Source organism: Lissotriton helveticus, chromosome 9 (assembly GCF_964261635.1).
Source record: "Lissotriton helveticus chromosome 9, aLisHel1.1, whole genome shotgun sequence".
In the NCBI taxonomy this organism is placed as follows: Eukaryota; Metazoa; Chordata; class Amphibia; order Caudata; family Salamandridae; genus Lissotriton; species Lissotriton helveticus.
Genome location: NC_136070.1, coordinates 638,937,545 through 638,951,055, shown reverse-complemented (window position 1 = coordinate 638,951,055; position 13,511 = coordinate 638,937,545).

Genomic DNA, 13,511 nt, shown 5'->3' with positions numbered 1-13,511 from the left:
TAAATGACCAGAACCCTTTCACGCCACACATCCTTTTCTGGAAGCGCTATATAGATGATGTCCCGACTATATGGCAAGGACCGGAAGAAACACTCCTGGCTTTCCTGCAGTGGATCAATACTCTGGACAATAATCTGAAATTTACACATACTATGAATCCCACGACTCTGACTTTCCTGGATCTAACGATCACCAAAGAGCAAGGGCGCCTGGAAACCAAGACCCACTTCCAACCTACTGCTTAGAACAATCTCCTGAAATTCGAGAGTTTCCACCCAAGACCCCTGAAAGAGAACCTCCCTTATGGTCAATATTTAAGAATCAGAAGGAACTGTAGGAAACTCAGTGACTACCATAAACAAGCAGGTGATTTAACCACTAAACTCCAAGCAAGGGGTTACCCAGACGCTATCCTCAAGAAATCCCAGAAACGTGCAAAGAACCAGCCACGAGAAGCACTACTAGACAGACCCTCCAGGATTTCGCGATTTCGCGATTTGCAAAAAAATCGCGAAATCGGCAGTTTTGTAAAAATGCCGCGATTTTTACAAAACTGCCCGCGAAATTTGGATGGTTGGTGAGCTCATAGAAGGAGGCCCCTTTTAGGTCTGTGTTGTCAGTACAGCTCTGCCCTAGTGGCTGAGAAGTACATGCTTCGGTATTTAGTTGTGCGTTTTTATATAGCGCGGACTTTACCCGAAGGTGTCAGAGCGCTTCACAATAGGAACAGTACATTGCAAAAATGACAATCGTGACAAATGTGTCTTGCTAATGTTTCAGGAGCTGGGGGGGGGGATTAAAAGAACTCGCTCAACCTGCTGGGATGTCGGGCCCCACGTGTCTATTCCTGCATGTCGCCCTCGTGGGGAACAGGGGGCGGCTTCACTCCTAGGTGACTCTCTGGTAGAGAAAAGAGAGATTTCGGACAGCCTGAGCATCCTGTGGGGGGCAGGCGAAGGAGGGGTGGCTGATGTGACAGACAACTAACAATACCCAGGGACCAGCGGCAACTGCGGGCATTTAAATGAAGAACAAGCATTGGAAATGCAATAGGTCTCGCAGCATTAGAGTTAGTGCTTTTAGAATTGTTTATGGGTTTTTTGTAAATCTTTAGCCTTGGCCTTGCGTGTGTATCAATGCAGCTTTAGCAGGCAAAAGGCAAAATGCACGTTCTAGGCCCCGAGTGGCTACACTGAATAATCCTTCTAATCACAAACTAACTAAAAATTACTCGAGTGCCTGCTCTCCACTTTTTTTAAGTTGCCTACAGTGTTCAAATTAAATACCTACTCGATAACATATAACAATGTCTAATGCACCACACAATTCATCTAACACCCTGCCAGTAATATTCGGTTTCTGTGCGTGTCAGATAACTAATCTCCCTTTATTCACTGTTGAAGTATTCTGAAACGTTCTCCTGGCATCTAGAGTACACGGGTTTCTTTCCTCTAGTATTTGTAATTTAGAAAAAAAATGCTGTTAAAGCAATGCAACGACTTAAAGACTGTTGTAGAGTGTAGTAGATTTGTTCAAAGACATAGTCCACAATTCAACGACCATCCTTCACATTACAGATATCAAAAAACATTGGTATAGTGGTGCTGTCAAGCACTTCAAAAGTGAAGTACGGCTGTTCTTCTACCAAAGATACATCCATCTTTTGTAGTTATAAATGTTTCCTGTTCAAACTGGTCAATTATGTTTTAAAACAAATTGATTTCCAGTGTTCCAAATGACCTCAAAAATAGGGACATGGTTTCCCGCCTACTGTATTCCTCCCTGGGGGCTTTTGGACACTGGAGTGCAAACAGTGGTGGTTGAGTACAATCGCTACTGAAAGCTGGGGAAAACCGGGGCCTTAGACGTCTGCAGCAGCGAAGTACCCCTTTTGCGCACTACGCAGCCTGGCAGCAGTGGGGGCAGACGGACGGCAAAACTGGATGTGGCGACTGGCTGTGATAACTCAGGGCGGTTAGTCTCCAGTGTGAAAGTATGGATGGTGATAGTTGCTTAGGCTGGAGGGATGAGGCTGGGCATGCACGAAGGAGAACGTCTAGCGGAGAGCTATGGCTTAATCGGGATGTGCCTGGGAGTGAGACGGAGAAACAACTCTGGGGCATTATTGCGTTTTGTGTGACCGGTAGTAAAGTAAAGTCCACATTTGTAAAGCGCACAATCACCCGTAAGGGTCTCTAGGCGCTGGGGGCCGTCAGGAAGATTAAGCGAGCTATTGGGGCCACACCTCTCCCGTAAGAGAAAGGAGAAATCTGGATGATTTGCTGAGTCTGGGAATTGAAGCATTTTGAAATAGGTGCCTTTGTGGTGAGTTAAGACCCGGATGCATGTTGCCTGATAAGTATGGAAGATAAACATAGGAACAAGGACGATTTTTAAAAGCACAAGGGGAAAGCACAGCGCAAAGGCAACAACACTTCATCTATGCTGGAGCCAGAGCTGGGGAAAACCGGGGCCTTAGACGTCTGCAGCAGCGAAGTACCCCTTTTGCGCACTACGCAGCCTGGCAGCAGTGGGGGCAGACGGACGGCAAAACTGGATGTGGCGACTGGCTGTGATAACTCAGGGCGGTTAGTCTCCAGTGTGAAAGTATGGATGGTGATAGTTGCTTAGGCTGGAGGGATGAGGCTGGGCATGCACGAAGGAGAACGTCTAGCGGAGAGCTATGGCTTAATCGGGATGTGCCTGGGAGTGAGACGGAGAAACAACTCTGGGGCATTATTGCGTTTTGTGTGACCGGTAGTAAAGTAAAGTCCACATTTATAAAGCGCACAATCACCCGTAAGGGTCTCTAGGCGCTGGGGGCCGTCAGGAAGATTAAGCGAGCTATTGGGGCCACACCTCTCCCGTAAGAGAAAGGAGAAATCTGGATGATTTGCTGAGTCTGGGAATTGAAGCATTTTGAAATAGGTGCCTTTGTGGTGAGTTAAGGCCCGGATGCATGTTGCCTGATAAGTATGGAAGATAAACATAGGAACAAGGACGATTTTTAAAAGCACAAGGGGAAAGCACAGCGCAAAGGCAACAACACTTCATCTATGCTGGAGCCAGAGCTGGGGAAAACCGGGGCCTTAGACGTCTGCAGCAGCGAAGTACCCCTTTTGCGCACTACGCAGCCTGGCAGCAGTGGGGGCAGACGGACGGCAAAACTGGATGTGGCGACTGGCTGTGATAACTCAGGGCGGTTAGTCTCCAGTGTGAAAGTATGGATGGTGATAGTTGCTTAGGCTGGAGGGATGAGGCTGGGCATGCACGAAGGAGAACGTCTAGCGGAGAGCTATGGCTTAATCGGGATGTGCCTGGGAGTGAGACGGAGAAACAACTCTGGGGCATTATTGCGTTTTGTGTGACCGGTAGTAAAGTAAAGTCCACATTTGTAAAGCGCACAATCACCCGTAAGGGTCTCTAGGCGCTGGGGGCCGTCAGGAAGATTAAGCGAGCTATTGGGGCCACACCTCTCCCGTAAGAGAAAGGAGAAATCTGGATGATTTGCTGAGTCTGGGAATTGAAGCATTTTGAAATAGGTGCCTTTGTGGTGAGTTAAGGCCCGGATGCATGTTGCCTGATAAGTATGGAAGATAAACATAGGAACAAGGACGATTTTTAAAAGCACAAGGGGAAAGCACAGCGCAAAGGCAACAACACTTCATCTATGCTGGAGCCAGAGCTGGGGAAAACCGGGGCCTTAGACGTCTGCAGCAGCGAAGTACCCCTTTTGCGCACTACGCAGCCTGGCAGCAGTGGGGGCAGACGGACGGCAAAACTGGATGTGGCGACTGGCTGTGATAACTCAGGGCGGTTAGTCTCCAGTGTGAAAGTATGGATGGTGATAGTTGCTTAGGCTGGAGGGATGAGGCTGGGCATGCACGAAGGAGAACGTCTAGCGGAGAGCTATGGCTTAATCGGGATGTGCCTGGGAGTGAGACGGAGAAACAACTCTGGGGCATTATTGCGTTTTGTGTGACCGGTAGTAAAGTAAAGTCCACATTTGTAAAGCGCACAATCACCCGTAAGGGTCTCTAGGCGCTGGGGGCCGTCAGGAAGATTAAGCGAGCTATTGGGGCCACACCTCTCCCGTAAGAGAAAGGAGAAATCTGGATGATTTGCTGAGTCTGGGAATTGAAGCATTTTGAAATAGGTGCCTTTGTGGTGAGTTAAGGCCCGGATGCATGTTGCCTGATAAGTATGGAAGATAAACATAGGAACAAGGACGATTTTTAAAAGCACAAGGGGAAAGCACAGCGCAAAGGCAACAACACTTCATCTATGCTGGAGCCAGAGCTCACTCATGGAGAAACAAGACAGGAGGGAAGAGAGGGGAGGGGGGAGGAGAAATGCGACACGGCGGGAAGGGGCAGGCAGGATGACTCAGGGGAGGGGGCGGAGCGGGGCAGAGCGGCATGTGGGTGTGAAGAAGCCGGGCCTTTGAAGTGAAGCTTAAACTTCAAAGGTGTCGGAGGAATGCGGGCGGCTGTGCACGCGCTTTTAAGCTCAATGCACATGCGCATTGAGCTTAAAAGTCACGGGCACTGCAAGGAATCGCCACGATTCCTTGCAGTGTGGATAAAGAGTGGATAACTCGCAATACTCTCGCCTTGCTCGATGCGCATGCGCATCGACAGGCGAGACCTAAAAAACTGCGAGGGAGGGAAAGATGAGCAGCGTGGAGAGGGGGGGAGGGAGTGTGGGTCTGAAAAGTAAGATTTGAAAGAGCTGCGAATGAGACCTGAGAACAAGGATTTGAGGGGGAAGGGAGGGAGAGGGAGAAAGAATGAGGGGACGAAACGGAGAGGGCAGGAGGATGCAGAGGCTGATTACTTTTTGTTTTATTTTATTCTCTTATGATTTTGCGATTTATTATTTAGTTAACATCCCATCCTGGAGAGATGTTTGAATTCCGTGCATGCTTTCTTTCGATTCCTGGAGAGACGTCACAGACTGGTCTGGCGAGAGATCCCAGACTGTGACATCACTTCCGGAGCCTGACTCGTCCAGTTCCCATGCCAAGGCCAGCCGATCTCCAGATATTAGACCATTTTCCCGAAATACGTTAAAATGAAAGACGGGTGCAGCCAGTCTTGAAACTACTAATATTTTGCCAACTCAAACTGCATTCTGCCGTTTAAAAGTGGTTATTTCCATTTCTGCGTCTGTTTGTGATTTCACAGATTTGAGACACTGTCGAGTTACATTCAACTGCCTTTTGTACAACAGATAAGGAGCGTTATCTTTTTACATTGAACTGCTTGTGACGTCATAGACGGCGAACATGTCATGTTTGCATTTCATTGATTGTTTATGACGCCATAAATGAGCACTGTTCACATTTGTCTCTCTGATTGTGATGTAATAAAAAGCGCTGTTTACATTCCACTGTTTGCGGTGAAATGTGAACACATGCTTACATTTCATAGCCTGTGACGTCATGGAATGAGAGCACAACGTGTTTACGTTCAACTGTTTGTGATTTCACAAAGGGAAGGAAGAGAGAGATGGGATAGAAGAATTAGGTGTGCAAAAAGAGGCCAAGGCTAAAGATGGGAGGGAAGAGAGAGGCCTTGAGGGGGGCAGAACGAGGTTGAGATGGGGAAAAGAGGAGCAGAAGAGATATGAGAAGAAGGGAGAAAGAGTACAAGATGTAGAGAGCGGTAGGACAGGAGAATAGAGATGCGAGGAGAATGAGTAAAAGGTTCCCCTAGCGGAAATAGAGAGGGGGAGGGAGAGCTTGGGAGCTGAAGTGGGGGAGGAGGGCAGAGAGGATAGAAGAGAAGAGGGGGAGAGGTGGGGAGATGGAATATAAACGAGAGACAAAGATAGAAGAGATAGGAAGACACAGGAGAAGTGTGGGCAGTGAATGCGCAAGAGAGGCGAGAAGGAATAAGTGAAAGATAGGAAGGGAGCGAAAGATGCAGAGGGAATGGGAGCCAGAAGGTAAAGAGGAGAGGAGAAGAGAACGAAGAGGACTTGAGAAAGAGTGAACGGTGTATAGAAGGATAAAAGTGAGAGGGAGAGGAGGGATGCCTGGGAGGAGGAATAAAAGGGGTAGAGGGAAAGCTAAAGGGGGAGACGTGGGGAGAAGAAGAGCAGTAATCCAAGGTTCAATGCTCTTAATTCATGAGAAACGCAGACTCTGTTAGACTAAAATGTCCCTAAGAGCCCTGACAGGCTGGCTGAGTCTTTATTTCAATTATTTATCTACTTGATACTTTGCGGCAATTCTGATTTTGTGGGGCAATAATATGTTAATTGTATTCCTTAATGCACAAAAATGTGCCAGTCCTGTACATACCATGCCTTTTCCTCTGGCTAAATTCCCGCAGGGTTGCTTTGCTGAAATCGAACAAAGGGTAATATTGAGTGTGATAGGCATCACAACACTTACAATCTCGGTCTCTGGGCAAACAGGTGTTTGAAGGGGGATCGCAATTTAATGGGCGTGTTATAATCAGGCCGTATACTTTTATGTATTCACTATCCAAGATACATAGAGAAACGTATGCCTGCAAGCAATGTTACTTAAATGTAAATACTAATCAGGGCCTATTTCAAAGTGGAATACTCTGCTAAAACAGTTTTCATTGTTTTAATGCTGAAAATTAATGATTAGGAGTAAAATAAAGTGCCGCAAAAATGCCGCTAAATTTCCATATTTGTGCCGCTAAATTTCTATATTTGTGCCGCTAAATTTGCTAATCCATGCCGCTATATCCTGGGGGGTCTGACTAGAGGATAACATCAAAGAACAAGCTGGAACACCTCTGACTTGCGTAACCACTTTTTGTACCGCATCAAACCTAGTGTCCAAATCCATAAACAAACATTGGAAGATAATCAACACAGGCAATTTGAAATGGGACAAACCCTTATTTTCCTACAAAAGAGCAAGGAGCATACGTGACAATGTAGTCAACACCAGGCCCAAGAAGAAAAGAACTGTAGAAGACCCTACAGTACTTAACGCATGGGGCTTACCCAAGGTCATGGGACATTACAAGTGTGGGAATTGCAGTGTCTGTCCTCTCACAGAGAACACTAAGACACTAAATCTGGAGGAAGGCAAAATCTGGACTATCAGATCGCATACCAATTGTAATAGCTCACAGGTGGTATACTTAATCACCTGTCCCTGCAATTTACGGTATGTTGGCATGACCAGCAGGAGGATCATGCTATGCATATGCGAACACCGGAGTACTATCCGTTGTCAGAAATCAATGACAAAACTCACAGAGCACTTTTTGTCTATGAAACATGGCCCGGATGATATAAAATGGACCGTCATAGAACAAGTTGAAAAAGAGTCCAACCTCTTCGAAAAAGAACAACGTTGGGTCTACAGACTGGCCACACACAAGACCGGCCTTAACGATAATATTCCTTCGAATTCAATACAAAATTAGTTCCCCCGCGCTAAAACTATGGGTTTCCACTGTTTACCATCCTGCAATCTTGCCATCCAGTTAACATACTGCATTACTTAGTATCGTCCATATGCATGCTTTAAGTACTGAGTATCACCCTCTGACCCAGTGACCCTTTAGCTGGATTTCGAGTTGCACTCGACTAATTACCGCATAATGCACAGCCGGCCCACGAACGCTCCCGCTTTGATCTGCCACCTTTAACTGTATTCCGAGTCACACTCGATAAAATAGTGCAAAATGCCGAACGCTCTCGCTCTAATTGGCCACCCGTAGTCACATGTATATCCTCCACACACCCCCACACCCCAGCCTTCCCATTGGTTTAGACGCTGTTGACGCGTTGGAGCTGACCACGCCCAACCCGGAAGCTTCCCCTCCATCTACCGCATCGGCGGCTCCGCTCAGTCACACACGGAGCCCTCGCGGAGACGGTTAGGTGCAAACGGCGCCCTCCCTTCCTGTCACAAGTAAGACTGTACCACCTTAGGTGAACCCTGAATCCGTGGGTTCTTCCATTTTGGCATATCCTCATACTCGGTGTATTACTTTTTCACCAGATTGTAACGAGGAAAGTGCCAGTCCCGAGTCCGCTCATGGAGCATTGAGTAGTAACGCTCCCAGTAAGACGCCACGTCTTCCTCCACCCACACCATTTTTGTGCATGCACCGTATATCGAGCACTTTCGCTCTATTGTTATTATGCGATCGCTGTGGCATGTCCAGTTTGGGGCCTTTTTAAATCACATATTGATTACGTATTGAATGTTGTTTTAACTGCGCGACGTCGTTTTTCACCATCACAACGACTTCGCTATCTCAGTTACTGAGGCACAACACCCACGATCTCGCCCACTAGTGTTTGACGACACTAAGCGAACTCTGTATCCATGATACTCTGGGTGCGCGACCACGTGGTATATAATTTGCTGTTTGCCGCGGTACTGGGACCTACCTCACACGTCCCTCACATCAAATCTTTGATGAACGATGATGTACATCACTAATCACTTATCGTGTATTATATGTGTGTTATTTATATGTTAGTACGTTATCCACAACCCTTTTCCTTCATTTTTTCCACAGGCTTTTTTCTACAAATCAAAGAAGAAAACAGCTCTTTGGAGATTCATTTTTAGTCTCTCCTTTTGTAACATACGAGGATAGGGTGCGCCTTAGCGTGCGTATACCGTCCCTTATGTACTCCATGGTCCTGATGAAAACCTGTTAAATTTACACATAGGTAGAAACATGTAGACCTTTTTAACAACACACCCTTTATTATAGTTTTTCACCGACAGCCTTCCTAATTGGGCAACAGGTGCCTTATTATTTTAATCACTATTCGTTACACCCCAGAATAAATCACGTAAGTGGGCAGTACAGAATATGTTTAATAAACACTTAGTTCCCTTCTTTTCACATATAAAAACAAAATCCCGCTCCACTGTAATCAGGTGTCGCAGCACACCTGGATGGCATTCGGCTATCTGGGTGGGACCCCGATGATGAAGCATGTCACCAACTAGGTTGGTGAGTGAGGGGTCTTCTAAAGGACAAAGGAAGTCCTTCATTTGGATTGTGGTTAACACACAGACCCGCCTCCACTGAGTATTGGGTATATCCTCTAGGTGTAACTCCCTTATCTTCGTGATTGTGCCAATGTTTTAAGGGGTCCACCTCTCGACGGCCCCAGAGTCTGAAGTATAAATACACAGACTGCCGGGATAGTCAAGCGAGGGAAGGAAAGGATGGGAACAGCAGGGAGGGAGACCTGTGAAGACAGCAAAAGACACAAGGAACACACTATCAGTATCTATGGATAACAGGGCTACCTTTGTCCCTCCCTCCTGATAGGAACGTTCGTTATTCTACTCTCCAACCTGTAAAGGAAAATACTGGTGCTTTCAAATACAAGGAGAGGATAGGGTGATACCAGGTGTCTACCAACTGTAATGGGAAACAAAAGAACACGTTGGAACTACTGACTCTGTTTCTACTGACATACACAATGAGCTAGGTTCTACCACATAACCAAAAACTGTCTGTGATGGGGGCGTGGCTACTGGCCGTGGAAAATGGCCGCTTAGTCTGAGAGCTCTGGAGTTGTAGCAGCCCTTAAACAAAATCCGCATACTGAATTGGAGCTTCCCGAGGGGTTCCCCCACTGTCGGAACTCGAGCGGCGCACATCGGTGCCTCCGTGCTTCTAAACCGAAGCCGACATCTAAAGATATCCCCGCCTGACTGTGCGAGGCCCGGTGGGGCCTGGGAGACCGGGGAATAAAGTAATTACAGCGGCTGGCGGCAGACACGCAGACATCAGTACGCGCTAAATGGCGTTCCTGCCGCCTTTGTTCCTCCCTGTGGTTTCCTCCCCTGCCGGCGGGACCTTGCTGCGAGTGGCGGAATCCCACCCCCCCCTGGCACCGTGAATGTGATTAACGCGGCCTCCCGACTCAGGCGCCAGCTCCGAGACGGCAGAAGAGGCGGGCCTGGACATGGAGCAGTGGTGGGCCTGAACTATCAGCCTGCCCTGCTCTCCACCATACGACCGGTGATGGCGGACTGGCTCCTCGCTAATAGAACCCCTTCGATGGTCTGGGCTGCACTATTGCCCGATCCCAGGGATATGCTTGATTCGTGAGTGACCTGCTGGACTTGGGGTATTCCTGGTGTGGCGAGCCCTCCAACCCGGATGCCAAACACGAGTGACCCTGGGGTTGGTCTGGAGGGATCATCAGGATTTGGGGGTGCACCTTCCAATTAACGCGGTTTTTGTCCGGAGCTGATCTGTTACCCAAAGCCTTGAGACTATAAGCGGACCCTGGGGGTGACGGCCAACGGGACCCATTGATCACTCAGTCATACAGGAGGCGTCCGTCCGGCCTCCCCCATCGCCCACGGACCACCAACTAACGCTGCTGCGAACCTTCTCGCCTCCGCCCAACTGCAAACTCTGGGGACCGGGACGCTGGGAGCGGAGCAGTTTGAGAGCGTGATATTGAACTAACTAGTAACTCTGCCGTGTTCACATCTGCTGCACGCCCTACAACCCAAGGTGAAATGGCAGGCAGAGGGCCCAGAAATCAGACTGTCCAGGCCAAATTGGACAAATATGCATATGAGAAAGGATCTCATACAACGCCACCTCATGGCAAAGCACAGGAAGGCGATGGAGGGAAGAAGGTAACACTGGAGGACATCATGAAGGCACTTGCAAATGTCCAGATGACAGTCAAAACGATCTCTACGGACGTTTCCCTACTGCGGGCGGACCTCCACAAAATGGCGGATAGGGTGAAGGACGTGGAGATAGTGGCAAAATCCCTGGTTCAGGACACGTCAGACTTCCAAGTGTCGGTGGCCCACCTTGAAAAGGACAATAAACGGCTCACGGACAAACTAGACGACCAAGAAGGGCGCGCAAGACAGAACAACGTCAGAATTATAGGTATTCCGGAGACGGAAGGGACCCAGGTAATGGACCTATACGTTGAAGAGTTGATAAAAACTAGGTTGCAGCCTAAGGGACTCTCACACTTCTTTTCAGTCGAGCGCGCTCACAGAGTACCTGGTGGAAGGCCGAAACCGGGGGCACCTCCGAGACCAGTACTGGCACGCCTCTTTAGAGAACGCGACGCAATTCTGCAAGCGGCAAGGATCTCCCCCCCTATCCGGATATTAAACCCAACCCTCTCCTTCTTTCCAGATTACACTGCAGCCGTCTCACGGAGACGTTGTAGCTTCTTCGAAGTTAAAAAACTGCTACGGGTACAAGAGTTGCCATATTCCATGCTATTTCCTGCAAAGCTAAGGGTGGTGGCTGAAGGGAAGACATGGTCCTTCGACTCGCCGGAGACAACACTCGAATGGCTGGAGGGCTGGCGTCCAGTGAACAGACAGGACCGGAGACCGAGACCGCACCGCCACCGAGAGGGGGAGGATTCCCCAGAGGATATGGGCTCCGGGGACCAGGAGCCCCACCGTGACTTACATCCTGAGGAAGAATAGGGCTGGCCAAACTGCGGACAATCCTTTGTAATAGAAGATGCGGCACTAAGAACATTAACACTTGAGCTGACTTGAAGTTCTGGACTGGGCGGAACCTGAGGGACTCCAAAAGGCTGCTGCCTCATAGGACTCTCCCCCGACACGCAAGTATTGCAGTTTTGGGAGGGAAAATAAAGCACTCTGCAAAGTTGGGGTGGCGGGCAGTTGTAGGTTCGCCTGGCAGGGAGGCAGGGAGGCAGGGAGGGTGGGTGGGACGCGGGATGGGAAGGTAACTTAGGCTGCAGCTTTTGTTACGAATGCGACTGTTTCTTATTGGTTTGTTAAACTCAATCTGGTTCTGACAGCACTATGGGACGATACTTTAGCTCTACGGGCCACATGCAACTCTAGATTCTTGCTACACTTCACTGTACACGATGGCTGGCGGGCCACATACAATTTTAGATACTTGATACACCTCACTATAGATAATGGCTGACATTGCCTCGCATGGGCCGCAGGCTCAATGGACAACCCTCACTCTACTTACCTGGAATGTTAGAGGTTTAGGAGATAAAGTGAAGAGAGGCCTAGTACTACAATACCTGAAACGCTGTGGCCCTGCGGTGGTCTTTTTACAAGAGACACATCTGGTTGGGTCAGCGGTTCGAGCTATGGACAGATGGGGATACCAGATGTTGGCCCATGCAGACTTTTCCTCGGGCTCCAGAGGTACGGGGATTCTTATTAGGAAAAACTTCCCACTGGTGGTGCAGCAAACACGAGTTGACGAACATGGCCGCTTCGCGTCGCTGCCCTGTCAGTGGGAAGGAAGGTTATTCAATTTGGTCTCTGTCTATATATCACCTGCACTACATGCACAATCCCATTCAGCCCTTACGGCGTTTCTATTGACACTGCCGGAGGCGACACTCCTAATGGGGGGTGACTTTAACGACATAGTTGATGGCTCACAGGACAGATTCCCTATTAGGTTGGAAACACAGGGTGAGTGACGTCTTCTTGGCTTAGTAGATGCCCTGGGGCTTACAGACAGCTGGAGATTCAAGCACCCGAATGAAACACGATACACCTTCTACTCAGCAGTACATAAATGTCTCACACGTATCGATTATTTCCTGGTGTCCACAAACGCCCTACAGGGTATAGAGGAGGTCACTATCCGCCCCAGAGGCATCTCGGATCATTCCCCAATACTGTTTAAATACACCCATCACCAGGTCTGCCGAAGACGCATGTTACCAGTGCATGCTGGCTTCCTCCAGATCGCACCCATTCAGTCGGCCCTCGCCCGTACCACTAAACAATTTTTTCAAGAAAACCAGGGCTCGGTGGACTCACCCAGTACGCTCTGGGAGGCGTAAAAAGTGGTCCTCCGTGGACAAGCTATGGCATCCATCCTGGGTCACAAACGGGAGCGTCGGGCGGAATTGGACAGCCTTGAGGCTGAACTGGCCGTAGCCATCGAAGAGCAGGAGGCCCACCCTTCTCCGGGAACCGCCTGTATGGTTCGCTTAAAACAAGCAGAAGTTTTGGCCCACCAGAGAGAAATGGCACAAAGCAAGATACAAGCCACTAGGCACAGGGTGTATGAGCTGGGAGATAAGGCAGGGAAAATGTTAGCCTGGCTGGATAGGAAAGAAAGAGCACATAAAATCATTGCACAACTAACTTCTCCTGCAGGCTCCCCGATTTCCGATCCTGATGGTATAGTCAATCTCCTAGCCGCCCACTATGAACAAATCTATGCTCCCCGGGCAGCCTACACGATTGCAGAGGCATATGAATATATTAAGGATCTATCAATACCTAAGCTCTCCCTGGAGACAGCGCTTCAGTTGGAGGCCGACATCACCACCGACGAAGTGCAGGCAGCTACCTATGCGTTAGCGTCCGGCAAGGCGCTGGGGCCAAATGGGCTCCCAGTTGAAATACACAACAGCCTGATTCAATCGACAGCCCCCTTCTTCCTAAGCATGCTATCCGACAGTCTTGAATTAGGAGAGCTGCCACGAGATCAGCGACTAGCCACGATTGTCGCGATCCACAAGCCTGGTAG